We start from the raw sequence: 27,849 nt of genomic DNA, 5'->3' as shown, positions 1-27,849 counted from the left end.
CATTAAGGTGCATAGCATACGTATTGTAGTGCCAAATGAAACTTTGTGATAGTGAAACTACCCCGGAATATATTTAGTAAACTAAAATAGCCACTGAAAAGAAAACTCAAGTTAAAAAATACACAATAAAACTAGCATTTCAATTATTATTATTATAAATATTCTTCTTGCAATAAGTCAACAGGCTCGATAGTCAGCCTCCGTAGCGTAGTCGGCAACGTACCGCGCTACGGTGCGGGGGTTCTGGGTTCGAATCCCGGGTAAGACATGGATGTAATTTGTGTTGTCTTAATACACCAACAACAACGACAATTTTACCATGACTCGGGGTGACATTAAAATACAACATTAAGGGGGGGGGGGGAATGATTGGCATACTGGTGACTGTCAAACCTTGCCATTGTGCCACCCACTTCTTTTATAACAAAAAATAAAAAAAATGAAAAAGATAGCACTGCGGTAAAGGTAGCGCTTATGAACATCAAGTGACGTGGTTCAAATCTCGTCACTGGAATTTTATTTACTTTTTTAATAACACAATTATATTATAATGTTGAATCAGATCAATGAAGGTAAGGTTTTTTTTGTAGTAATTATTTAGAGAGTGATTTCATTCGTTTGGACAAAAACAAATATATAAACATATACTTAGTGGTATAATATGTGTTATAAAATATTTTAGGTTAATACTTTAGTAAATCCATATAATTATAACTTCTAACGTGTGCGGGAACTTTATAATATTAAATGATTAGTGAATTTTAAATAGATGGGTTGTATTATAACAAAAAAACCTTGTCGAAAATCATGTCCAAAGCCGGGGTTTTGGTTTTTTTTTTTTTTTTGCTTTATCGGAGCCTTTTCTAAAAGTTTAAAATTGTTCGTTTTGTTTCGTGCGGCCATCTGCGGGCAGCGAATTTACAATTGAAATACACTGCAGTGAATTTACAATTCAGGCAGCGAATTCTTGCGGCGGGCACAGAAAGTAAGTGTGTGTTTCGCGTTTAGAAATTTTGGTATGTAGGTACTTGATAAGCGGATAATTTATTGATGAGTAAATTTAAAACGCTCGGCATTATTTTTAATAATTCTACTTTAAATTTCGTGTGCGAGTTTCGTATGATAATGTATTTTCAACATGAAGAACATTATAACACATAAATGTGCTCGTTACCCAGGTTAATTATTTCACATCACTGGCTAGTACTTAAAGACTAGCTCTTTTTTTTTCCGACAAACATTAACATATTTACAGAATGTCTACAATAACACATAATTTTATTTTTAAAGAATGTCTTAAATCTAATATAGATATCAGAACATATTTTTAAATTCTAAGTTAAATTTAGTTTCCGTAAAAATATTTGTATTTGTATTTGTATGAACATATAAATCCTAATTACTTGGGGAAAAACGTAGAGCAATAGGGCTTTCTGGATTCTCCGTCCACGCTCATTAATGTCATTGCTCTCTGCTCAGCCCATCTCAAACTGTTATCAATTGTTAACTTCTCCAGAATCGTTTGTGAACATCCGTGTTTTACTGAAGATTAAGTCAGTGCGTGACAATCTGATTCTTCATGAAAACCATACGTTTTCTCATTGTTAAAGTTAATAAAAAAATTATTTGTAGCCAATACAATTGAATTTATTAAACTTTCATGCTCATAATCTTAGTTATTCAAGAAATTTAATGCGAATTTGGTACTACAGTATCAGTTTTAAATTTGAAAAAATTTAACTCATTGACTAAGTCTTAAATAAGGGAATACAATTTTCTGATACAATGTGAAAGAGTAATTTAATATATTCTAGGGCAACCGTCTCAGCAACTGGTGCGTTTTAATATTTATCGATGGAGGTTGTATTAGCGAATCGATATTTATTTCATTGGAAAAGCACTGAGTAGAAATTCCTAATTTAGACACTATAAAATAAACATACTGGGATGTGTGTTTAACAAATTTTTAGTGTAATAATCCCATTGAGTTTGTATTATTTTCACATACTTTTGAGTTATTTTTAGTAACAACTTATTTAACAAGTAATACTATAAAGTATATTTACGGTAAAAAAAAGTTTTCGTAGCAAGATGAGAATTTTTTTTAACCAACACAGATTAAAATAAATTACGAAAGACAAAATGTAGAGCATTTGTAAAAACCATTTAATGGATCATCATTCGTCATAATTTAATTTTGTTAATTCTTATTAAGAGGAGAAATATTTTAGTTTAATATCGTCACTAATATAAAGTTACTTTTCCACTAGTAGTTGATTTTAATAAAACTGACTTGCGTGTCACCTGATGGTGATGTGCAATGTCTTACAACGCTTCAACTGCACGCTCATTATAAGACAGTAATATTGTTCCGAGTAGAGAATACCGGATTCCAAAGAGTGTTTAAGTCATATTTATCTATCCACTAATATATACAGTAGACTCTTTCACTTAAGTAGAATATAAAAGTATTTTCTGGCCCTGGCTCCTCGCTGTGGTGCGTGGTGCCGACTGCCATCTTGGATTGTGACGTCACCGCGGCCATTTTTGGTGTCAAAATTACTCGAAGTGATTCAAAATTTGCCCAAAATTCGCCAAAATCCACTAAAATTTCCAGGAAAAATTCTCAAAAATTTCTCTATTTCGAGGGAAGGATTCCAGTTTTAAGAGAAAATTCCCTATTTTAATCCTCAAAAATATAAAAAAATTCAAAATCCGAAAAAATTCAGTTTTTTTACCTTAGAAAGAACCAAAATTCCCAGTGACGCTTGCATTTCCCCTTGACCTCAACCTTTGACCTTGACCTTGACCTCGGTGACCATCTTGGATCTGCCATTGGGACGCCATCTTAGAAATGCGTAATTATTTGGCTATAAATTCGGGAAAAAATTCGAAACTTCATAAAAAATATCTGCAATTAATATACTGATTTATTTGAACAGTTCCTTCCCTCGGTTCGAAACTTGATCGATGCAAAAAATAGTTTTATGTAAAAAAAATTATGCAATAAAAGCAGATAATTTTCCTAGTCTAGCAGCCTCCAGTAAGCCGATGTGACCGCCATTTTGGCAAGCTCTGATTATTTACCTATAAATTCAGGAAAAGTTAAAAAAATGTCACTTATTAAAATAATGATTGGTTTTTTTGATATCCATCCTTGGATCGATTCTCGACCAGTAATAAAAGTACATTACTAAAAGTTAAAATCAAATTAAATTATGTTTCCTATAACACTTCATGAAGTTTATTAATAATTCTCTCTACGAAAAAATCTATACATCATACCGGTACGACGAAATAAATACGTTGTCGCTATGCCTATGAAATACATTTCTATCAGTTCATGTACAATCCTATACATATAGGCCAAGCATCACACCAGAAAATGTAGCCTGTGAAAAATGGGATTTTTTATATTAGAGTAATAAGCAGTCATGTTTTGTCTTTAAATTCAGTATTTTGAGTTCCTTGGACAACAGTCTTCGGTAGTATAGTGGTCAGTATCCCCGCCTGTCACGCGGGAGACCGGGGTTCGATTCCCCGCCGGGGAGAGCTTTTTTTTTTATTTTTTCTTTAAATTTCTTAAAAATAGAATTGCAAATTGAATTGCGTTTAGAATTTTTTTTTCATTCTCGCATTAATATTAACATTAATCGTCCATTAGTTCAAGTATCTCTGCGTTGTCGAATGGCATCAGTTATGTAATCACAAACCTGTTCGATTGTAACTATTACTAAGACAAAACATTATTATTATTATTATTATTATTATTATTATTATTTCTTATTCTGTCTATTTTAGTTTTCCCTACTACAAATTTTTCACTTTGCGATGTACTGATATTGTTTTTAAGGTCATAAATTTGATGGAGGGGGGAAAACCCTTAATCTCCTTCTGTTTCTCAAACACTATAATATGAAGAAATAGTTTACTGTGCAACATATAAACTAAAAAATTTCACAATGAATTTATTTTACATCCAATTTACAAATATACTTTTTCACAATTCCAAACAAAATTTGATGTAGGTAACTATTCTAAAATTTGTAAATATATTTCTTTTGTTAAAATTTTCGTTATAAAAATGTTTAGTATTGCCATTGTGTAGACATTTACAAGGTATGAAGTAAGATATTAATTATATTGTGTTAATTTCGATCATCACGCAAATTTCATAGCAATAAGACTAACAGGCATTAATAAAAATAACAAAAAAAAAACATTATATTAAATAAATGCTATCGTATTTTAGATACGTTTGTTAACTTGAAAACCAGATCAGGACAGCTAAAATATCTTGCTGACTACAGTTGGAATATCATTTATTAAATATTAAAGAGTACATAGTTGAGATAAACTACTACTTTGCGGAACACCTAATACCATGAAATTGCATTTGCAAATTTGACTGCAATGCGTCTATTTGTAAGATAATTAAAACAAATATATACCACGCATTGCTTGACGAGGCCTAAAATTGATAATGTTTTATTAATCAGATTGGGTTGGAAAGTATCGAAGGCTATGCTCATGTTGAAATAACCAGACTATTTTATTTATACCTGGAAGTTATACTGGCGCGCGCACACACACACACACACACACATAATACTGTGTGTATACAAGACAATCTTTCTGATTGAAAACTACGTGGTTTTTCAGAAATAATTGTGCCTATAAATATAATTCGGTATACAACCACTCACTGACTGATACACACTTAATTCAAATATTTCATGTTCAAAAGTAAAATTTTTTAAAAAGTTTTAAATGTTTGTTTGAGCTTATGTATAACATGTTGGAATGATAATTCTACAGTTACTGAAAACTAAAATGCTTCAAAACTAAAAAATATAGGGCTATATATATTTTGTCAATACTCCGTTTCCCCGGAGAAACCCCCGGAATGGCCACCGCATGGGGAGCCAAAGAAAAGAAACGGGCTCCCCATTTGGAAGCCACCTGGAAGGTTTTTTCTGTTCCACCCACCGTTTCTTTGGTAGCCTGACTTGTTACAAGGGACTGTATTCCTACCAGAGAAAATGCCACCATTTCGTCTGGGCAATACGCCTTGGAGGAGCCGGGGTGCGAACCCAGGTCCTGCAAGTCACAAGGCAGGCGCTCTACCCCAGAACCAGAGTGGTAGAGCGGATACTTGCAGTCTTCTTAACACTGACATGATGTTATTCCACGAGTTTACTGTAGTTTCGTGTGTCATTAACACGGGAAGTACATGCAGTAACATCTAACCTCGGTAACGAACAAATTTATGTATTTAGATGTTCTTCGTTCATCATGAACTATGTAATTTTACAACAGTGAAATATATATTTTATTTTCTATAATTGTTTTTCTGTATCTCTAGTTGATTTTCTGCAAAAAACTTACAGTCCCGCTGTACAATTATTATATAGAAATATAGACTAATAAAAAATTGGTTGTCTGTAAAGTCGGTTTACGGACGATAGTTTAACGTGACAACGTCATTACAAAACATTGATGAAATGATTGCATACATTTATGAATAAAATTGAATCATTTTTATTGAATTATCACCATTTTGTATGGATACAAAGAAGTAGTGAAATGAAGTCTACAATTTAATTGATAAATTGAATTTTATTTGCACTCATTAATTCAAATATGTTTATTACTTTAACGAAGAGATTATTTTAACTATAACTTTTATACATGTTTGCTATTTAACTTCAAGATCGTTGAGAATTAGCATTTACACATTTAACGACGAAGTTTGTTCGTCGTGAAATTAAACGTAGAATTTAATAAAAATGCCCTTACAGTTATTAAAATAAGTATTAGTAAGTTTAAGAAAGAATTTCTGCTTTAATCTCCAACCCAGGCGCTCGTGGTGCGCTGGTGCCGAGATTAAAATTCGTCGAGAATATTTTACGTTTTTATGTCTTCCGGTGATCAAAATGATATGCAATTGTGGCCCCGGGCACGAAATTTAACGCCCCTCGCGATAAACAAAGGAAAATATGTATTAACGGGTGCCTGGTTGTCGCGGAAGGGGATAGATAGCGTGATTCGTTTGGTTCGCGTCCGTCACCGTAGAGGAATGCACTGTAGGGGAATAATATTATTTCGTTTTTTAATTCGATTTTATAACAAATACACCAAACATATTTATAATGTGTTACAATATTTTTTACAACATTGTGCAAAAGATCCCGGGTGTAATTTGAATTATTATGTGTAACTGTAAAACATCATTGTTCGTACAAAAACGTATTTGAAAATTCAACATTACTTTTGAATAACTGTACCGATTGTGCTGAAAATCGGTGGACGATCGTTAAATTAAATAATATTAATAATTCAAACGACCTATAACATGATTGAAAAGTCAAATCGATGGTTGTTCCAATCGAGTGGAAGAGAGATGAGGCGCAAGCGTACAATGAGCGTAACGGGACACATCGTAGTGGGACAATGTGCGTTACGGGACACTTTTTCGTACGTGCAGCCGACGTTGTCACGTCAAAAATAATTATTCTTTCGACACAATAGTTTTCACTATACAACCTAACAATGGCTAAGTCATAGGGCAGGTAACATGAATGTTTGCTGAATGGTATAAGATACATAGTGCGGACAAAACGTCTTGCAAACGTGAGTGATAAACGGGGTGGAAACCTTACTAGGGGGGGAGGGTACACGTAACAGTGAAGTGCGGCCAAGGAGACTGGGAAATATCCCTGGACTCTGCATTTTTCTTCAAGTGCTATACCCATCCAAAAAAATAATACCAATTAGTTCATAACGAACGATACGTAGATACACACACCTGCATGATTTCAATGACATATATGTGTATATGTGTGTTTTGTGGGTGATTTGGGTGTGTTTTGTGTGTCTCTCTTTTTATAACAATCGATTTGTTACCGAGCCGTGCATAATCAGCACTATTTTTTTTTGACGTCATAAATCGATGAACGCCGGCTGCACGCACGAAAAAGCATGACTCATTGTCACGTTCCGCCTGAGCCGAGCGTGCAAGAACCGGCCAACCACCGTGCGAGAAAATCTTCTATAATATCAAACAGGTTAAGGCGGGCTTTTTAAAAGCAGCAATTTAAAAAAATTGATTTATTTGTCCAATTTAGTCATTTCAAATTAACAATTTATTGGCATTGATTTGATTTCAGTTTATTTCTATAACTAATTGATCGTGATTATATTTAAACAAATTATTTAAATTAAATTTGCAAAAACTGTAAATAATATTTGAAAATTAAAAAGTATGCAATTATTCATCAATGTTTTCTTATGACGTTATCACGTAAAATTATCGTCCGTAAACCGACTTTACAGACAAACCCCCCCCCCCCCCCCCCTTTTATTTTAATTCCGCTCGGCTTAGTGTGCTATATTTAGCTCTGTCGCTCCATTTATTGATGGAGACCAGTTCGCAAGACGTTTGACCCGCACTCACAGAATTACAAGGTAAAGGCAAATTCGTACGTGACATAGACGCACAGTAGGTGCAAAAGTAAAAATTTTTAAAAGTATTTGGTTGTTTATATGTCCTTTGGTTACGTCTTTGTAACTTATGACTTGTCTTAAATTTGTGACCATATAACCTGCCTCCTTCTAAGGCTAACCGGGTTCAACTCCGGGCAGAGGCAACCACGGATTGTTCGCCGCGGAAACATGGCAGACGTTGCTGAGATCGCCGCTCGATTATTTTAATGTCGACGAGATAATATCCTAATGTATTCATTCGTAATCTGTACATAAGGATAGTTGTACTAAAAAAAAATCTTGAATATAGCGATGTTTGAATCCAAAATCAGCATAAAGAATCCCTTTCACAAACTGTAATAGTCTATGGAAATAATAATGAAATCCAAACTACGTAATTTCAAAAGCAAAATTAAAGATTTTAGTAGGTTAATAAAACTTAACTTAGTCATCAGGTTCCGAACCAATTAAGTTTTAAATAACTGATAAGGTGATAAATTACAGAAATAAATAAGCAATTTATTTTATTAAGAATTATTATTTTTAGTTGAAGTAGATTCAAAATAAAACATCTGGTATGCATAGTTTTATTTGACTATCCACATAGGCCTACATTACAGATCTTCAAGAAAAGGGGAAAAAAAAAAAAAAAAAAAAAGTTGATTCAATAAAATGTTGAAAACCTCTTATCTCAAAGGGAAATGATGCACAATTGTAATTTGTAAATTTTATTCCCTTTGATGATTTGAGTGATTTTTTTTGGCAAATATTAAGCAGTAATAAAATCAAGTGTACATCCTTCAAAAAAGGTTGCTTAAATTTTATGTAAAAAGAACAACAGAGAATCGTGTGGCAGATTGTAAATAAAGGGGAAATAATTATAACTCTTAATGGTTAATGTATCTAAGACGTCCTTTTGCACCTCGGTAACAAATACTTTTTTTTAAATTCAAATCAGATTTGTTCTTGCTTGCTGTATGTTTATTGTTTTGAAAAGTATTTAAATTTGTGGAGGGAAAAATTTTTTAAATTATACACTCATGTAAAAATTAATTCTGTATTTTTGTTAATAGTTGTATGTGAGTACTATTTTCGTAGTTATATTTGTAGTATCCATTTACTTATGGAATAAATTAAGTTACTTTGTTGTTCTAATCCAACAAAATAAATAGAAAACTAGTCATTAAAATAACTTAATATAGCACAAAAATAATAAGTACAAAATTTTACTGTAAAAAATTAATTAAATTGTTCATAAAATTTATAGCAGTTTATGTGGTCCTAAGTACAGTTCGTATAACATAGGTGTTTGTATTTTTTGCGTCATGAATTAGCTATCAAAACCATAAAGCAAATAAATAATAGGGAAATAATTTGAGTAAGAAAGGTGACAAAGTATACCATAAAAAGTTAAAAAGAAAACTTTATAAAATAAAAATTGCATCGGCCGGGAATCGAACCCGGGCCGCCCGCGTGGCAGGCGAGCATTCTACCACTGAACCACCGATGCTTCGACAAGTTTTTTATAAAATTATATATATATTCTTATGGTATCAACATCTATGGAGTTTTTAAAAGTTCAATGTATATTGTATAATTAATGTTGCACCTAATTAATTCCTGTTATGCTTGACACTTTGAAATCCACTTCATATTTTATCATTCCTTTCCATAACTGCCCTTTTTATTCTAATGAGGGTGCCTCTTTCGTGTCCCTCTACAAAAAATATTTTAAATAAATTTTGTATAAACGTGGCTGCCGTAACCTCACATGCTAGGCCAGGAAGGTACGAACTTCACAAAAATCAGTTTCTACATTATAATAAGTTTTAAAGAATTATTTTTCAGTTTAACGCTTTATTGAGTGAAATGTATACTTTTTTTTCAAAATGAGTAATTACAATTTTAATGTATTTATCAAACAAAATAACAATAGTGGAAATTTTTGTTAGTTGAAATTTATTTAAGCCGTTTCCGGTTTTTAAACTTGGTGGACTGCTATCTGTCGAGAACAGCTTGTACCGTTACCAGAGGTTGAGAAACCTGAACGCTGTAAGCGCTGTCTGTTTCGTGAGTACACTAAGATGCTAGCGCTATCTGTGATGAACTATTATTACCTCATTTTATTTCTCCACACTAGATGGCGAAAGTGTTACTGATACACTTTATTACCTTGATTTTACATAAATTTCTTCTGATGACATTTCAGGCCATGTCACCTGAATAAAAAATTATTTTCTTTATGAGTTTAAAATTTGACCACGATAGTTCAAAACAGACTTGCTTCGACTGCACCGACAACGATCATTCGTAGTGGCAGTCATTATATTTGCATCGTTAAAAATTAAATTAAAATTAGTATTTAAAAGAGTCTAGGGACAGAAATGCAAGTGCCCTGTCTTCACGAAGTTGGGCAAAGGATGACACTGCGGTTATTAAAATCAAGTATATATTACATTGTTTTGATTGTATATAAACTGGATACACTAGTACTTAGTACTGTTTTTGCTATTTTAAAAAGAATTTTTTACACATTTTTTACGTACATGGATAACAGAAACATTTTATACGAACGAAGATTTAAAAATGTTTGGTGTGAGGTTATCAAAGTATGTGTTCTATGAATAGCGATTTGGAGATTTCTTGGTTTATATTTACAAAAGTTGTCTTGGTTGCACTGTTTACATTTTGCAGTGGGAAATAGTAACCATACTAATTCTCAATGTAGCTGTGCGGTGGCTCGTCTTCATACAAGTCTAAAATAATTTCGCACCTGATTTAAAGCATATTTTTGAGTACAAACATGTGACAAACGAACTACACTTTAAACTACAGTCAACACTTTCCAGTCCGCTGCTCGTAATTTGTAGGCGTTAAAAATTGAAAGTTGAGTTATCTGTTGAAAGACTACATTTTTGTTAATTTGGTTAACCTAGTTTGAAATACCGAAATTTATGGATCTTTCTTATTATGCCAGTAAACAAGAGGCAAAGTAAGCACTTTTTACCAGCAGACCTGAAAACTTGATATAAGGGTTATTCGAGGACGCTGAATCGAATGGTGCTAATTTTTTTGAAATAATTGGACGTGAAGTTTTTGGAGAAAAGGGTTAAAAAAAATTTACTCGGTTTTTCTCAGAATATAGGCGTTTAAGCGAAAAAGGTTTCAAACAAAAGTTGTGGAGAATTAAAAAATACACAAAAAAGGTTCCCAGGTCCATCTGCGTATTTGCAAACATGAGCGAGAAATATTTGAAAGAAATTAGTAAAGCTGTTAATACTGAAAGTGGGGCTAGTGTACCTACGTGCGAGCGTACGTGTGAACTAAACACAAACGAAGGGTCTTTGGCTATTCTCGGGCCGCTCCGTCATGACACAATGACGGACGCGACAGACTATCCGCTGGTAACAAAACCATTTATAATAGATGTGTCAGTATCAGAATGTTACCCTGATGTCATTCGCCCGCCTGCATGCCGGCTGGTTTGAACGCGACCTTTGAATATATATACTGTATAGAAGTCGCGAGTGGATAGGATTTACTCTACGTTTTTCAGAAGCGTATGATGAGCAGCTTGGGAACTTCACCGCTGCAGTGCGCTGCCATAACGCCCTGTATCATCTTAGTTGTTATTTACACGTTAGAGCGCAGCGCTGTCGCCCGCTGTCATTCCCCGCACCCCCACCAATCATTCACTGCAGCTCAAGGTCGTTCCACAGGAGGGGGAAGGGGTGTTTGAAGAGTTCGACACTTGTCCGCTAGGGACCACCACAAGTCGATGCCCTAGAGATGGTGGCGATTGCGGCGGTGAATTAACCAACTACCTCAAAACCGTATTAGAAATTTTAACCTGGGCTGGCGACTTCTATACAGTATATATATTCAAAGACGCGACTGAGCTGATGTGCGCAGAAACCAAAAACAATATCCGGGAAGGAATCTCTTCAATCGATTGTTGATACAAGGAAATTTAGCGAATAGTTCTTCAGCAGCTATTCTGTGGATAAATGGAAAGTATGTTGCAAGCACGTGAAAAATATTTAAGGGGACTATGTGAAAAGTGACGGGTGAACTGACATTTTAATTAATAAAATTATAATAAATTTGGGATGTTCAAGTGACAGGGACACTGACAGTGATACAGACAGTTGGGGGAAGCAGTCATTGTGATTCGGAAGGATTGCTTTGAAGTGATGCCTCATGCTACAGGCGTGAGTGTACGATAATTGCATAACATTACAAATACATCTTTTCAGAATATAGTACTCCATGTAAGCTATCATCATATGGCTTGAAAAATTATTGACATCTAATATTATACGTACAACTATCATAAATTACAGTCACGAAAATTTGAATTCACTTCTTTTGAGTATATCGTGTAGTAGTGTGTGTAACTACGTGTGATTTTGTTTACACATTTACCATAGGTGTAAACAGTATTTGTGGAAGGGGAGGACAGAAGCCAGTCACTCCTCCGGAAACCCTTTTACAAAAAAAATGCTTGAAAATACATTTTTAGGCTATTTGACGCTTAAGTGCTTTTAAAGATTCTGCCATTGTAAATTTCGTAAAATAAATTTTTTTTTGTCTAAACAAATCTGGCTACCATATCCCCCTAACCCCCCGGCCCACTTCTTTTTTTACTACGTTCTTGACATTTATTGTTACAGATACAGGTTCCTCTTTTGAGTAAACTTCTCTGCACTTATACCTGTGCCTTGTTAATAGAAGTGTAAAATATCTTTATTTTAGTATTGCAAACTATTCCTTATCAACTATTTTCCAATAGATTCTTTTGTAAAAGTACTGAAAAATCAATTCTGTGAGTTGTCCAAGGTATTTTTCGTCTTTATTCACTGTTCTTGTTGCTAATGTCTCGTCGTGTTAGCACACTGTGTCCGTCTGTGCTGAAATATTTTTTTTACCAATTCTTACTATGTAATTTTCTGTTTATGTTTTAAATGTTTTGATGTTCCCTGAGTTTCGCTTGTTTTCTGTATGTTTGCATATTTATCTTTCTTGTCTGTTATTGAGGTTTCTTATGACATACATTATAATCAGCAATGGTGTATGTCCTAAATTATATATATATAATCAATCTCCCCATTTGCAAGAAACATTAAAAAAAGAACAATTAAAGTATTTATTTGGTATTTGAAACCCGTGCGTTTGCAAAAAAAATGTATTTAAAATAAAATTATATAATATTTCGTAATAATCTCAAAATATCAAGTGTAGTATGTATAGAGAATTTAATTTCATAACGAAATTATTATAACTACTTAAGTTGTTGAATTGAAGGAAAGGTTCGAACATAATAATTTAGAACAAAATTATAAGAAAAGTGAAATCTCTGGTTTTTTACGAAAATAAAGATACACAACCATTAAATGAACTTTTGATACTGTAACAGTTAAAACATAATACAAGTTTTATACTATTACACATCCAAAATAAAAACACCGAATTCCAATTTTTGTTACAATTAAAATTACAAATAATTAAATAGCGATGTCACTGCGATGTGCACAAATATTAAATAAGTACTTTCTGTAGTTGTGTACTCAAAGAAGTTCTGAGGGTTTCATTGTATGAAATAAAATATTTATGCTCCCGCTTAACACTTATGTAAGCTATTACCAAAATTTATTTACTCAGGAGTACTGTAAATAGTTGTATTCAAATAATGTGAATATTTCTCAATAAGTACGTAAATCTCACAAAAATAGTGTCATCTAAATTCTAAGTCTTCAGAAACTGATCGATTTAAGGTCAGTACTATCATAACCTAAAATTCCGGCTATCTTTTAATTTGACATCTCCAACACTATCATTGATTTAGTACTTAATTTAAGATTTTGAAAATGCCTATTCGCAAACAGTTGTTTGAATAGCTTTCCAGTATTACTGCGCATATTAAGCACGGTAAAACAAAACAAAAAAGCCAAAAGTGATATAACAAGGTTAACTTTTCTGTGGCTTCAAAACCAAATAAATAAAATGTTATACAATAACTTCATGCTTGTAAGCATACACATATTTTAACGAAACACACTCTTTTAATATCGAACATTTATTTCAAAATAACTTCACCATCGACAAGCTCTTTACATATTTTTTTACTAGTCTATAGGTAGTTCTATATAATTATTGTACAACGGGACTGTAAGTTTGTTTGCAGAAAATCAACTAAAAAATTGCCAGACTAGTTATACAAATTATATTTCACTATCATGATGAACGAACAACATAAGAACACATAAATTTGTTCGTTACCGAGGTTAGATGTTACAGCTCGTGTTAAGGACACACAAAACTACATTAAACTCGTGGAATAACATCATGCCAGTGTTAAGAAGACTGCCAGTATCCGCTCTACCACTCTGGTTCTGGGGTAGAGCGCCTGCCTTGTTGACTTGTAGGACCCGGGTTCGCGCCCCGGCTTCTCCAAGGCGGATTGCCCAGACAAAATGGTGGCATTTTCTCTGGTAGGAATACAATCCCTTGTAACAAGTCAGGCTACCAAAGAAACTGTGGGTGGAACAGAAAAAAACCTACCAGTTGGCTTCCAAATGGGGGCCCGTTTCTTTTCTTGGGCTCCCCATGCGGTGGCAATTCCGGGGGTTTCTCCGGGGGAACGGAGCTTTGCAAAAATATGTTTTTGTAGTTTTGTAGCGTTTTAGTTTTTAGTAACTGTAGCATTATCATTCCAACATGTTATAAATAAGGCTCAAACAAACATTTAAAACATTTTAAAAATTTTACATTTAAAACATTTTTAAAAATTTTATTCCTAAAATTATTTTTTCTGAAAAACCATGTAGTTTTCAATCAGGAACATTGTCTTTTACACACACAGTATTATGTTTATATATATATATATCTTACAAATAGACGCTTTGCAGTCAAATTTGCAAGTGTAATTTCAATTTCATGATACTAGGTGTTCCGCAAAGTAGTAGTTTGTCTCAACTACTATTTAATATTAGATGTTCCGCAAAGTAGTAGTTTATTTCAACTACTCTTTAATATTTAAAAAATTTGAATTGATCAAGAAAAATGCTGATACAAAAAAGGAAATATGTTTGTGAAACTTTTCAGCAAGATATTTTAGCTGTTAACAAACGTCTCTGAATTATGATAGCATTTATTGTATAACATTTAGTAAAAAAAAATTAATTCAATTAATTAGAATTGTCACATAGTAAGAAATGACATTAAACATGGTGTCCACTTTTTAATACCTTAAAGTTATAGTGGATGCCAAGTTTTTATGTACATGTAGATAAATTCTATTAGTTGACTTGAAGATATTAGATCTTATTAAAATTATAACTTTCTCTGCATCAATACCTGATTGAATACTTTGTTCTTAAATTGATTAGCTATAAACTAGAATATTATTTCGTGATTTGGAATTAAATAACTAATTTTGATTGTTATAGAATTGAAAGTATGCAGAAAAAATTCTAAAATTAATATTTAAATATTTTAGGCTTTTAAATTCTTTTTAAATATGCTGCATTTAATTTGCATGTTCTATTTACTATACGTTCGATTAGTGATACACTTTTGATTATATACTTTTTATTACCATTTTTGATGATTCCGATATTATATCTCGGTTGGGATTAAGAATTTCAACTTGCAATTATAGAATTAGTGACACTTTTAAAATCATTAGTAACTATACAATTTGTACAAATTTATAACTCTTTTTGAATAATATAGAAACATTCATTGGTAAAAAAAACTTAAGCAAAAAGTTATTTAAAACTTTTATAATCTACATATTTATTTAGTTTCTGTTTAAGATAATGTGTTTTGGGTGTTATTCAATGTGCTTATATGGTACCTATTTTTTATATATGTCATAATTCGTGCTGTAAGGCACGAAAAATTGAATTTCAATTTAATCTGACAGTTTTAAAGAAGCAGAATAATATGCTACGCATAGTATCATTTCTTACATTTCAGCAGAATTTATTTTTGAAAGACTGCAAGCCTGTGCAAAGCCCACCAACATTCCAGGTATGTCTCCCCTAGTGCGCCTGTGCTGCTTGCCCTGTGCCAACAAACTACAATACACAAAAATATTCCCCTCGCATTTCAGCATTTTGTAGCCTTTAAATAATTTAATATGGACATTAAAAATCTTAATATCTAAGTTTTTTTTGTGTTCTGTCACCCTAAACATGAAAATATTTGATAAGAAAACCCTTGAATATTTGCGTTGGATTTTCACTCATTAAATTTAGATAATTCAACTACCGCAAAAATTAATTCTCCTTTTTCTCTGGAGGGTAGGTTTTCGCGTGTCTAGGATTATCAAGTAACAAATTTTAACTGGGTTAGGTCAGTTACATATGAAAAATACTCTAAAAATCGTGAAAATGTGTGAAGTTATGCAAAATGACATCGCTTTACTCCGTCCACGAAGTTGCACGACCGAGAGGTTAACTTCGGGTCTTTTCGTAACTGTTCGGGGTTCAGTCGATCTTGGGTTTTCCTATATGTAATGCACTAGCTAAACACGCTATAAGTCGTCGTCCACGACTCGAACAAACCCTTTAGGGCGAATTTGCCCAAAAATGGTTTCACCCACCGAGCTTTGGAAAAATGTGTTTTTTTCGATCTAATGTCATCAGTTACCTATTTAAAAACATTACTTTAAGTTATCACCTGAAACGTTTTCTCAAGACTGAATTTCCGTATGAACGAGCCGTTTAGGGAGGATATATCATCCCTCCCCCCCCCCCCCCCCCCCTAATAAAATATGCGAGATCTCAGTGAAGGTAGCGTGTTATTTTATAAGATGCGAAGTGAGCTGTTACAACACCTGGAACTCCAAACCACGTCGAGAATGAGATAATGTTAACTGTCCGAACCCCGTGTTGTTGACGTAAGGTTTCTAAATATGCTAATTGTATTTTTTTTAAATACCCTGCAAATAAAAATTCCCCTGACCACCCCACTGCCTGTCCCGGGCATATCGGCGCGTCAGTGTGTGTTACCGTCCACGATGACCTCGCTTTCGAACGTGTAGAATGAAATAAAATAAAAACTTAAGTGCTACTCTGTCCCGGCAGTGACTCCCGTGGGGGCAATCATTCCCTCCGCCGCGGTATAATTCGGTTCACAAGTATCACTCACCAGAACGTCACGCGGCGGATAGATATTCGGTGGTTCGCACCTTAACCCTCCCCCCTCCGCCTTCCTTCCTTACAGGAAATAGACCGGGGGGGGGGGGGGGGGGGCTGCCTTATTTTTCTCCAGCGGTCGGGTCACAGATGGGGCCCCGTTGCGGCCGGAACGCCGCCGACGCTCACTATTCATTTGCGGTAATAACGTTCTGGGTAACAACCGTAACACCTTCTCCATTCCCCTTCCACCAGTCCCAACCATATTCCATTTCTCTTCCCGGTCTAACCGCTGTGAGAAGGAGGTACGGAGGAAAAAAAAATAATAAGCGTTCGGTTGCGGCACGTACGCACGAATCCAGGCCGCTTGTTCGTCGTCCTTCCTGGTGGGGGGATCAACACCCCGTGGGTGACTTTGGAATATATATATTCACGTGTAAATTAGAAATCAATATACTTTAGGACAGTCGTGACTTATGATTCTCGAAACAATCGACATAACGTAGAACCTTTTTTTTTAAGTTTGGAACAATCATAACTTATAAGTAGAGACCGGAAAAATTCGCGGGTTCAATGACCTCCAGGATAGACTCCAATATCCTCTATACACTCGGGCAAATGCCAACTGTTCATTGGCTGTTGACTTGTGAGTCGTCTCGACTGGGTGGTCTGTGATTCGACACTTCTATTAGTAAGGGTCTCTAATTGGCCCTTAGTCCTCCAGATTAACAGTGAACCAATGATAGAAGCAGCACTAAGGTATACCTAATTATTTGAATTTTAGCATAACACGAAATGAACCCACGAATTTTTCAGGTCTCTACTTATAAGCACGTGGTTCAGAGCTATCATGACTTAAGAAAATAATAAATTAGAAGTGTCACGTAGAACTTACACATCTTAAAAAGAAATGCACCACTTAGAACTGTTACAACGTATAAACACATAACTAAGAAACACACAACGCCAAAACTCTTAACTTAGAAACTTCTGCAGTTATAGTGTCATAATTTATAACTATCAAAACTTAGAAACACACAGCTTAGAAAAATAAATAACATTGCTACAATTTAAAAATATATATATGGTGTCGTATCTATGAAAAGAAAGACCGAACAGATAAAAAGTCTACAAGCTGATAAGGCTGAACTTCAAACTAAGTATAGGAAAAATAATATGTTTCTGATAATCGGTTATTATTTCGATTCACGGGAGGGAAAATGTATGTAGCATTCAAATTCCGAGGATAAATTTTGTCTCTAAGATACATGCTATTTATCGTAACTCCACCAAATCTCGAATTTCTTTTCTTAATCAATGTTTATATGATGTCAACTCGTCATAATTTGTGAGTAAAATACACAAACATTCGTTTTCAATAACATATATATTTAAAGTTTAAATTTAGAATCTTAAATGACAATATATATTAGCTACATATGAGGAAATACTGCTGTGTGATCCTGCCATCACTATACTTTGAACTCTGTTTACGTGGGTGCATACAAAGGCAAGTTGCAATCAGAAGAAGCTTCATAGAATGCGACTGAAGGTTATGGCCGAATTTATATTAGGATAATTAAATTTGATATAAAGCTGAAAACTACTGAATAAATAAAGAAACCGAGTAAGCGTGTGTGGTTTGGCTCATCATGAGGAAATTGTGGTTCTGTTCTCGCGTTTTTTTTCTATCAGGTAATTTTTTTTTTTTTTTTTAGAATTAGCGTGGCTAAGGTAAGTATTTTATTAATAATTTTTGTGTTTGCAAATTAGGGTATCAAATCTACAAAGCACCTCGGAGACTCACATTTTACATCGTCATCTTTTGTCCACTCAAAAGTCCTGTAGGGATGAGGGCCCGCGGAGAAGTACCATAATGGAAAACTACCATAATGCAAAATCCCCCCTGACCTCCACGAAACAGGGGTAAAAGTACAATAATGGAATACTACCATAAGTTAAAAAGGACGAGGGGGAATTCTGCCATAATTTCCTATACACTCCATGGAATGAGTATACCGACATTGCTCTCAGAGAATTGTATAGAATACGTCGGTAGGTATTGCTGTCAACCCCAGCAGTTTCTATGGTTAAAAAACTATAGGTAGCACTTCTGCCGGTGACTTCTGTAGTTCCAATCAAGTATTAATTCAACAGATAGCGCACGAGTAAGAAAAAATGTTTTATGAAAATCTTTTTAGCGCTGTGTTCTTATGACCAATGTGAGTAAAAAATTATAGCAGAATTTCTACCGTAAACACCCCCCCCCCTCCCCCCCCCCCGGCTCATTTAACTTATAGTAGCTTTCCAAGGAGACCAGTGGTAATTGTCATTATAGTAGTTTTCCATTGTAGTGCTTCCCCCCCCCCCCCCGGCCGGTGGTCGCCATACGTCGGAAAAAGACAGCGCCTAGAGGCGATACCCCATTAGGAACACCAGTGAGAGTCGCACTTATGATTTCGTCTAGCGGACACTAATATGGCGATTCTCTGGTAATGTGCTTGGATTCCGAACTTGTTGATCATAAATTAATATTCGTTATGTGAGTTATGGCCCGGACACAATAAAAATAATCACTTCACAAGCACAACACACTATTATTCAGGACATTTAAATTTCACGTTATTCAATACAACTAGTTACAATCGTACATTGCGATAAACGAGCTATTGGTAATAAGTAGAGTTCGCTCTTGTTATCAATAGCAGTTTATTACCAAAACAGTGTTACCTTTCCCGGCAAACAGAAGCTCTGAAAGTCGTTCGACGTTGTCATTTGAAAAAAAAATATATTAAATTAACAATAAAATGCGTGAGTTGATTAAATTATAGCTAATATTAATTTTTTTTTTAAGTTCGCACCATAGAGTTTCACTATAAACGTTACCGCGCACTTGCCAAAGAAGGAACATTTTCTGCATTTAATTTAGTTCTATAATGGATTTTATTCTGTAAATACTCAATTATTCCATATGTTTACACCGTGCACCAAAATAATCGGCAATTTTCAGCAACATAAAATAAAATTAAAATAACGGGGTGAATTTGGATCCATAGATGCCAAAGTGCTGTGCTTGTTTGATGTTGTGTAAGTAGTGCTTTCGCTGTGGAAATGTTTATGCATAATGTAGCCCAGCCTTTAGTATCGATTCATCAATTCTGACTCGTCATAGGAGTTTGGTACCTTATTATCCACGTCCAACGAAAACCTGGCCGCACACTCGCGATACTCCACAGGTTGAAACAACATGAACCTGAAAGATTTTCCTCGATAATTAATTTATTTATCTGCACGTAAGTGAGCTCAAAAGGAAGAATGTTACAATCACAATAAATAAATCGCATCAGAAAGATGATGGTGTCTTGAGAGCTTAGCAAAAACGTTTCTCGTTAGGATTTAGGAATGCACTTGCACAAAATGGAACTCTCTGAATTTTTTTTTTTGAAGTTGCTCTAGTTAAGTTAAGTGAATTTCACAAGAACAGAACTTAATTCACGTAATAGATAGAAAATAAACTTTTTTTTCTTCATTTTCTATGCCTGGCCGGGTGTACTAATATCTTGCAATTTTTATATCGTCCTTTTTCCACTTATATCTATTCATGTTGAACCTTCGTCGACAATACGCGCTTTATATGCAAACATTTCTGTACAATTATGTAACCTACATACACAACACAAGTAAGTGATTTTAAGGTGAAGTAACAGGAAACGAAAGGTGAAATATTAGTTTCAAAAGTTCTTATGTCATAACAATTTTTTTATCGATTGATATTAATGATTTTTCGTTCCTTGAGGTATAGATAACTTATTACGAGTTTTTCGAAGACCATAACATATGTAGAGTCCATTCACAGTACTATTACAGTTGTAGCCAGGCGTCCCTTTCGGCACAGCCTACAGACGTATGTAGATTTAGAAATACATATTTATTCTGGAAATGTTTTGGAAACTTATAAAAACTCCTGTAACATTTTAAGATTACGTACAATAATCCTTCCAAAATAATTTATCTGTTACCTTATGCAGCTAAGTTGCTGTAATTTACTTATTCTGTCTTCGCTTGTTTTTTTTCTTTTTTTTTTTCTTTCAAATCCTGGATGGGTGGTGTCCTGAGCCCACAGACCTCACCCCCTCCCTTCTGTCTACGTACCTGCCCTATCTCACCCTCTTAAAGCCCCTGCCTACCCGGGGGCACATACTTGGCGAAAGTATACACCGTTGAAGCTGGCCCTTGCCAACGAGTGGCATGCCTGGACTGGCGGTGCCGAGTGCTGGGCGCACAACTGCGACTCCTTTTGGCCGATGCGAGGCCCTATATTTGTTCGTAAAAACAATAATACTTAGTAGGGTTGCCTGGCCAAGTACTGTCCATGCCCATGGCGAAAGTATGCACCGTTGAAGCTGGTCTTGCCAACGAGTGGCATGCCTGGGGTGGCGGTGCCGAGTGCTAGGCACACGCGCGCGGATCCATTTGGCCCATGCAGGGCCCTAAATATATGCGTTCAAGCCTTCCACCACCCGTTCACTAGTCCCTGCTAGTTGTTTTCCCCAAGTCTCTTTAAAAAAAAAAATTACAGGCATCATCGCAGTGTTAATTAATACTATGCGTTCTTTCCCTCACCGGACTAAACCTACACGATTATATGCGTCCTTGGTCAGCCGGGTATGTGCGGCCTTGGAGCTTTACACTACACTCAAACAACGAGATTAATTGCCACTTTTGCTCAAAACTATACACGCCTCTAACTGAGCCAACTAACTGAGGGGAAAGGGTGACCTCCCCCCGCCTGACATCTACACTATTAAAAATAGAGCCAAGAAACATGCGACAGCTAATTTACTACCTGCCGGCCCGTGAGCCACCTTTATTCTTGAAATCCCACACTTCGCGCCCCGCCGTCGTTCCCAATGATTCGAACAAAGTGACGGGGTCGCAATATTTATATTTGCAATCAGATAGCGAATTATGGGAAAACATAATAGTTCCTGGTGTCACTGTCACACGCTCCCGACCGAGCATATGAAGAAACGTCGGCGGGCGCACATACGGTGAGCAGAGCTTACAATTAAAAAAAAGCTGTTTGAAAACTGCCGGAGATATCAGAGTGGTGTCTGTTTACAAAAAAAAAACATTTAAGAACACATTGAGGGTGGATTATTACATAGTTCTGTAAAATAGTGAAAATGGCTAAAACGCGTGTTTTCAGAATTATTTTAAGCTTGCATTATACCCTTACCTTCATTTCTACGCCATTATATGTAATAGTTATCACTGAAATCCCACAGGTGCCCTACGCACGACCAGGGGCGTAGCCAGGGGGGGGTTTTAGGGGTTCAAACCCCCCCCTTAGCACCAAATCTTTAATTAATTTCTTATTCATCACTCAAACAAATTTCATATTAAATTAATAAAAACAAATTTACCGTTACAATATTTAAATTTAAGTACCGAAAACTGCTAAAATAGCACTATTTTACACCTTAAATTCCATTTTACACCTTAAATTCCAAATTTTCCCGGGGGAGGACCCCCGGACCCCCCGCTTTAATACGGGGGGGGGGGGGGGGTGAGGCCATGCTTCTTAACACCCCCCATACACAAATCCTGGCTACGCCACTGCGCACGACGAGAAGACTGTGCGCCCTGAAACACTAGCGAGCGACTCACTTATCAACCCGCGTCTAACACAAATACACCCCTCACTAGGAGCGGCCTTACTCACCGAGCTGTAAGTATCAATGCGCGTCTACTCCCCTTACAACGTCTCAAGTGACGCAAACCTTCTATCGTGACGTAATTTATGAAGCCCAGGTGCATTTCGCATTCTTGCCACCTTGTCTTGTTGCGAGAAAATATTTGCTACCCCGTGCTGCAGCAACCAAATTAATTCCTCTTTCCCACTGTTGGGCTACCATCGCCGGAAAACATTGGAATCGTTGTAAATGGTTACCACGTTAATTTAGAGAGGGACGAATTGTGTTGGCCTAAGCGAAATTGCGTCTCATGTTTGGTGTTTGTTTGAAAATAATAAAATAAAACCACATCAAGTCGTAATGTGTGGTCCTCCGTAAACTGAAACTTCATTATGAAGAAAACATTTGGTCGTAAGTGGTCCCGTAGTTTTGTTTTTTTGTCACTGATATATTGACCATTCCTCTTAAGTGAGACTAAATACATCTCCCGTGCTTCTTTCTCCGTCTACCATTACCGACATTAACGGAATTATTAATAACGTGGCTGGCACGTGGGGTAGGTGAGTAACCTCTTCGGGACCCTCGCTGACCTTGAAAGCGGGTGAAAAGGGGAGGGGGGAAGGGGAATTAGATGGCGTGTAATGCGTCCGATGTCGAGGTTGTCGTTAGCGAGGGAAGTCGTTACGAACGCACCTCCGGTAGGCGTTGAGACGTGGCTATCGAATAACGCGGCTCTTTATCTAAGAAGCTTCTCGGTGTAAGGTGCCCGCCTCTGTAATTCGTTACCGCGCAGCGCCGGCCGGCTCTCGCGAGGTGTCGGGGTACGCCACTGTTATTTCCTCGCGCTCGATGCGTACGTGTTCGTTAACACCGCCTCGTCAGGGGTGTATGTGTGCTAGTGAGGCGGGATGATAAGTGCGACGCTCGCTGGTGCTTCCAGTGCGGTATAGCCTCTAAGCGCCAGTCTCTGAACTGGCGCGCATTCGTCTCGTCGTCACAGGATAACTGTGAAATTTGAGCGGTGACCGTAACATTATATGGCGGAGAAATGAAGATAAAGGTGTTATGCAAGCCCCTTAAGTGCTTTCAAGAATCTGTACTGATTGTCTTATGCCTAAAAATTACTCTGAAAACACGCGTTTTAGGCATTTTAACGCTTCTAAAAATACAGTTTAAAAACTTAATCCGAAATTAAAAGTACTTATCGGTCCTCAGCGAACTCTTAAATGCTATTCGTAAATAGGCCCCACTCGTATATCTTGAGTAGTTTTGAAATCGCGTTGTTTTTCCTGAAGCTCTGCACACCGTATGTGTGCCCAGGTAGGCGGGCCCCTTAACACCACACCTCGCCGGAGTCTAATTTCCGGAAAGCGCGTGCGTGCAGAAGTGGAACCCCAGGATCGACGTTTTTTTTTTTTTTTTTTTTTTTTTGGAGCGTCTTCTAGAGTGTGACAGTAAGCGGGATACAGTTATTTAAAACACGGGGGAAATTTCGGAAATTACTGTTACCAAGAAGAGTTTACACCTCGACGTAATTGAATTCCGCCTTCAGCGTAGGCAGCGTGTCTTTGGTGTGTGTGTGTGTGTGTGTGTGTCTGGTGTGTGTATGTATGTATGTATATATATATATATATATATATATATATATATATATATACAATTTATAATTTTTGTAGTAAATTATTCACTCGAGTTGCAAACCCGAAAATATTTTTTGAAAAAATAGCATAAACGAAATTCAAGAATTCTTATCCTTCCTCAAGGGATTTTAGGCCCATGAGAATTCTAAAATGGCACAGAAAGTTTAAATTAATGTTATAAGCTACTGCACGAAGTAATATTGTGTTAATCATTAAAAAAACAATTTGATAATAAATTAACTTTGACTCGTAAATAAATGTCAAAAAAAGAAGCTATACCATTGGTATCAAATGCTAATAAAATCTTTGGGGGGGGGGGGGGAAGAACTAGAACCGTTGAAAACACACAGCCTTGTATCGTATCTAGACATTGGTGTGTCATTTCCATCGAATTTACTAACTACGCAGAGAAAAACAAATATTTAATTATTAATAAAAGCAATATTTTTATGTGTTGACCCACAGTCGCGCCGTTTCACACTGTCACAGTTCACACTTGTTGATTTTTAACTGTTTATTTAGGCTGTATTTAAAAAAAAAGTATTTTAGCTTACTATAATACCACAATAGCACGACGTACATGACAGAAAATAACGCATGTATTGTGGATATGACATTTTTACCGTGCGACAAACAGAAACAATCAACTAAACATAAAATGTTTGCTTCCCTTACACACACAACCCAAATACCACAGTAATCAATGTAACAATACTTTTTTTTCAATTATTTGAAATTTGCTGAATGTTTATTCCAATTTATTAATTTATTAAATAATAATGTGATAATTTGTAATGAAAAAATATACATACGGGAACATTAAATTACTTATATAAATACCCTTGAAATATTTTGTAAACACAATTTATATCACTAATATTCACAATATCATAATATTTTTTTTAATTATATGGCCTATTATTCAATATCAATCACTAGAGCATATGTGATTTAAAAGCACATTTGAAATTTTTATTCTGTCAATTTTTGTTGCATGTTGCGCGCGCTTTGTAAAAATTCACTCTTTTTTTTTTTTTTATTCATAGCGCGCCTGAAGAAGTATAACTTCAAAAGGCACTTCCTTCGCCTCCTACGAAGATTGTCTTCCAAAGTGTCCAGATACCAGCGAATGCGTTTCAGCGATGCTGTGCACTAGATTGCTATTTTTTAATTTTTTTTTTACGACCAAGCCTCGGCACTCAGTGACGTCGCAGCTAAGTGCAGATCTGGAATGTTTATTGGCCCGCCGCGGGCGGCGCTGGAAGAGTGGCAGGCGCGCCACCTACCTCTTTCTCGATGACGGCTTCTCGTTCCGGGGTGGAGAAACCATAATAATCCTGATCCTGGGTCCGACGCCCTAATAATCCGCTTTGTGCATCTTGGGGATTTTTTTTTTTTTTTTTTTTTTTTGTGAAACTTCTTTACAGCATGTAAGGGTAAGTCGAGCCGATGAAGTCATCAGAGATAAACGAAAAAAAAAAAAAGTAACGCTAAAATTGTTACGGAAATTGTACAGATCATGGAAGAGAGTGGCGTTAAGTCCATTGTTTATCTGACACCATATGTTGGTTCCACTTGCACTTCTATGGCGACACCAATCATCTGGGTGTGGCGAGACCTTGTGGCTGAGAATACGTCAATGTCACATTACACGCAGTATTTTAAAGCCTTTTGAAACTTTTTAAAAACTGTGTTGGTTCACTCGTGGTTTTAAAGGCACAAAATTTACCATCAGGGGCGGACGTATAGAGGGGTGAGGAGATGATAGGGGGGAGATATTCCCCCCCCCCCCCCCCAACCCAGAAGTTTTAAAAAAATTGACAAAATATCAGTGAATACAGTATATTAATTTGTAAAACGCCACGTCGCCTACGGCTACTACTGTAGGCCCATATGCCAGTGTGTTAGTGTAAATAGTTAAGTAAGGTTTTTGAATACAGATGCTAAAATTATAACTTTTTTTTTTTTTTAAATCGCTTTTGTATCCTCTACTGTTTACCAACTCCTTTGTCAGACCGAGTCAGTACCAGCGCAACATGAATGCCTCAGTTACACAGAATTTAATGTGTTTTACTTTAGAGTAGGTTGGCATTTTGGAGGAAGTTGGAAACTTTTTATATATTTATGCTATGATGACAAGAAATCGACACTGTGACATCGCTCAGGTAATTCTTATTTTAAATATAAATAATAGTATTATTATATATAAATGACGAAATGAATGTTAATAAAAAATTTTAAAAAGGCCCAAAGTTTAAATAGTTCAAAATTTTAACATGACATGTCGTAACCTAATTTATATTATAAGTTGAAACACTATTTTCACAACCTGCTGGTTAACTGGTGTGTAATAATCACCAAATAGTTAAAATGTTTATTTACTAAATCTACCAATATGCATCGGATTCATAGCGAAATTTCGATGCCTGAAATTAAGGCATTTTTTTAATTATTGTGTACCGATTTCGCTCAACTCACTCATGTTAATTTTTTTTTTATGAACCAAGCTTTAGAAGGCCTACACTAACCAATAAGCGCTGGGTCAGCGACGTCAAACTCACGTGCACGGAATGTTTATTTATTTTTTTCTCGCCGTCGAGTTGGTACTTTGCCACCTGGGCCACACCGAGGCGAGAGCCCGGAAATTCGCTAAACGTGTCCCTAATGCACGCCGCGACGCCGGAATGCAGACGGCTGCCTTGCGGCGTGGCGACGGGACCACACAGGGCGGATGGCGATGTCGAAGGCAAAAAGAAACCGTAACGAGTGCGGTCCGGTGAACTCGCCCCGCTATACTCGTGTCTCGTTTCATCACGGCCGTCTACCCGGGCACTCATACGGTGCGCAGAGCTTCAGAACAAACCACGCGATTTGAAAACTGTTCAAGATATCAGAGCGGTGTCTGTTTACAAAAAGCACTTTAAAAAAAATCTAAGTGCGGATGGGTAGTTCTGTTTACTATTTAGTTTTAAAACTGTGTTTTTAGGAGAGTTAAAATGCTAAAATTCGATTTTCAGAATAATTATTATACATGAAACGCCCTTAAAGATTCTTGAAAGCTCCTAACAGCCTTGCATTACACCTTTATCTTCATTTCTCCGCTATCGTATTTTATGGTTACCGCTCAAATTTCATAGTTTTCCCGTATACGCCGAGAAGACTGCGCGCCAGTTCAGAGCATTGCGCTTAGAGGAGATAACGCGCTAGAAACATTAGCGAGCGTCGCACTTATCATCCCGCCTCACTAACACAGATACAGGCCTGACTAGGCGGGCATCGCTGGGTGCACGAGCTCTAAGAGCTAGGTGGAACTAAGGTCGACACTTGCTCGCGCATCACACGCCTCTTCGCCTCTAAGCTCCAGGTACTGGACTGGCGTGCAGTCTTTGCATCGGTAACGCGCCTCTTTGGGACTTAATGCATTGGCCCCGTAATTTCATGGTGGAATATTTAAGATAAAGACTCCTTGCACATTCATATACCATCTACAATACTGTGCGTAGAATTTTTCATATCTAAAAACGGCAGTGAAAACACCCGTTTTAGCCTTTTCCACTGTCCATAAAGTGCACGTTATAGACGCAACCATGGAACGAAACTTGTGTAGACAAGAGCAGTGGCTCTTAAATGCTTTTCGTAGTGAGACACTTGCAATAAATCTTGAGCGGTTTGTAAATGGCGCGTTAACACCTGGAGCTACCACGCTGTTTGGCGATGTAGCCGGAGTGTGTAGTTTACATATTTTTACACCTACTGTCGCGCATATGTAGGAGCATCGAGAGAAACTATGAACAAGGGGGCAAATAATTCCCCCCCCCCCTCCCCAATCACCCAATAACTTAATTTACATCTTTCCGAACCCTAAAATTAAAAATATATATATAT

At 36.1% G+C, this 27,849-nt stretch overlaps 1 protein-coding gene and 2 non-coding genes across 3 annotated transcripts in view; 1 reads left to right on the top strand and 2 right to left on the bottom strand.

Moving 5' to 3' along the window:
• The window catches only part of LOC134542940 (neuropeptide CCHamide-1 receptor-like), a 953,117-nt gene that overhangs the window by 546,793 nt on the left and 378,475 nt on the right, over positions 1-27,849 (bottom strand). The window lies entirely within an intron of this gene.
• Positions 3,480-3,551, top strand: Trnad-guc (transfer RNA aspartic acid (anticodon GUC)). The gene has a single exon. It is a non-coding gene; the product is annotated as a tRNA-Asp (tRNA).
• Trnag-gcc (transfer RNA glycine (anticodon GCC)) lies at positions 8,925-8,995 on the bottom strand. Its single transcript has one exon. It is a non-coding gene; the product is annotated as a tRNA-Gly (tRNA).

This window comes from Bacillus rossius (genome assembly GCF_032445375.1).
Source record: "Bacillus rossius redtenbacheri isolate Brsri chromosome 9 unlocalized genomic scaffold, Brsri_v3 Brsri_v3_scf9_2, whole genome shotgun sequence".
Classification (NCBI taxonomy): domain Eukaryota; kingdom Metazoa; phylum Arthropoda; class Insecta; order Phasmatodea; family Bacillidae; genus Bacillus; species Bacillus rossius.
This window is presented reverse-complemented; position numbering and strand designations above follow the sequence as displayed.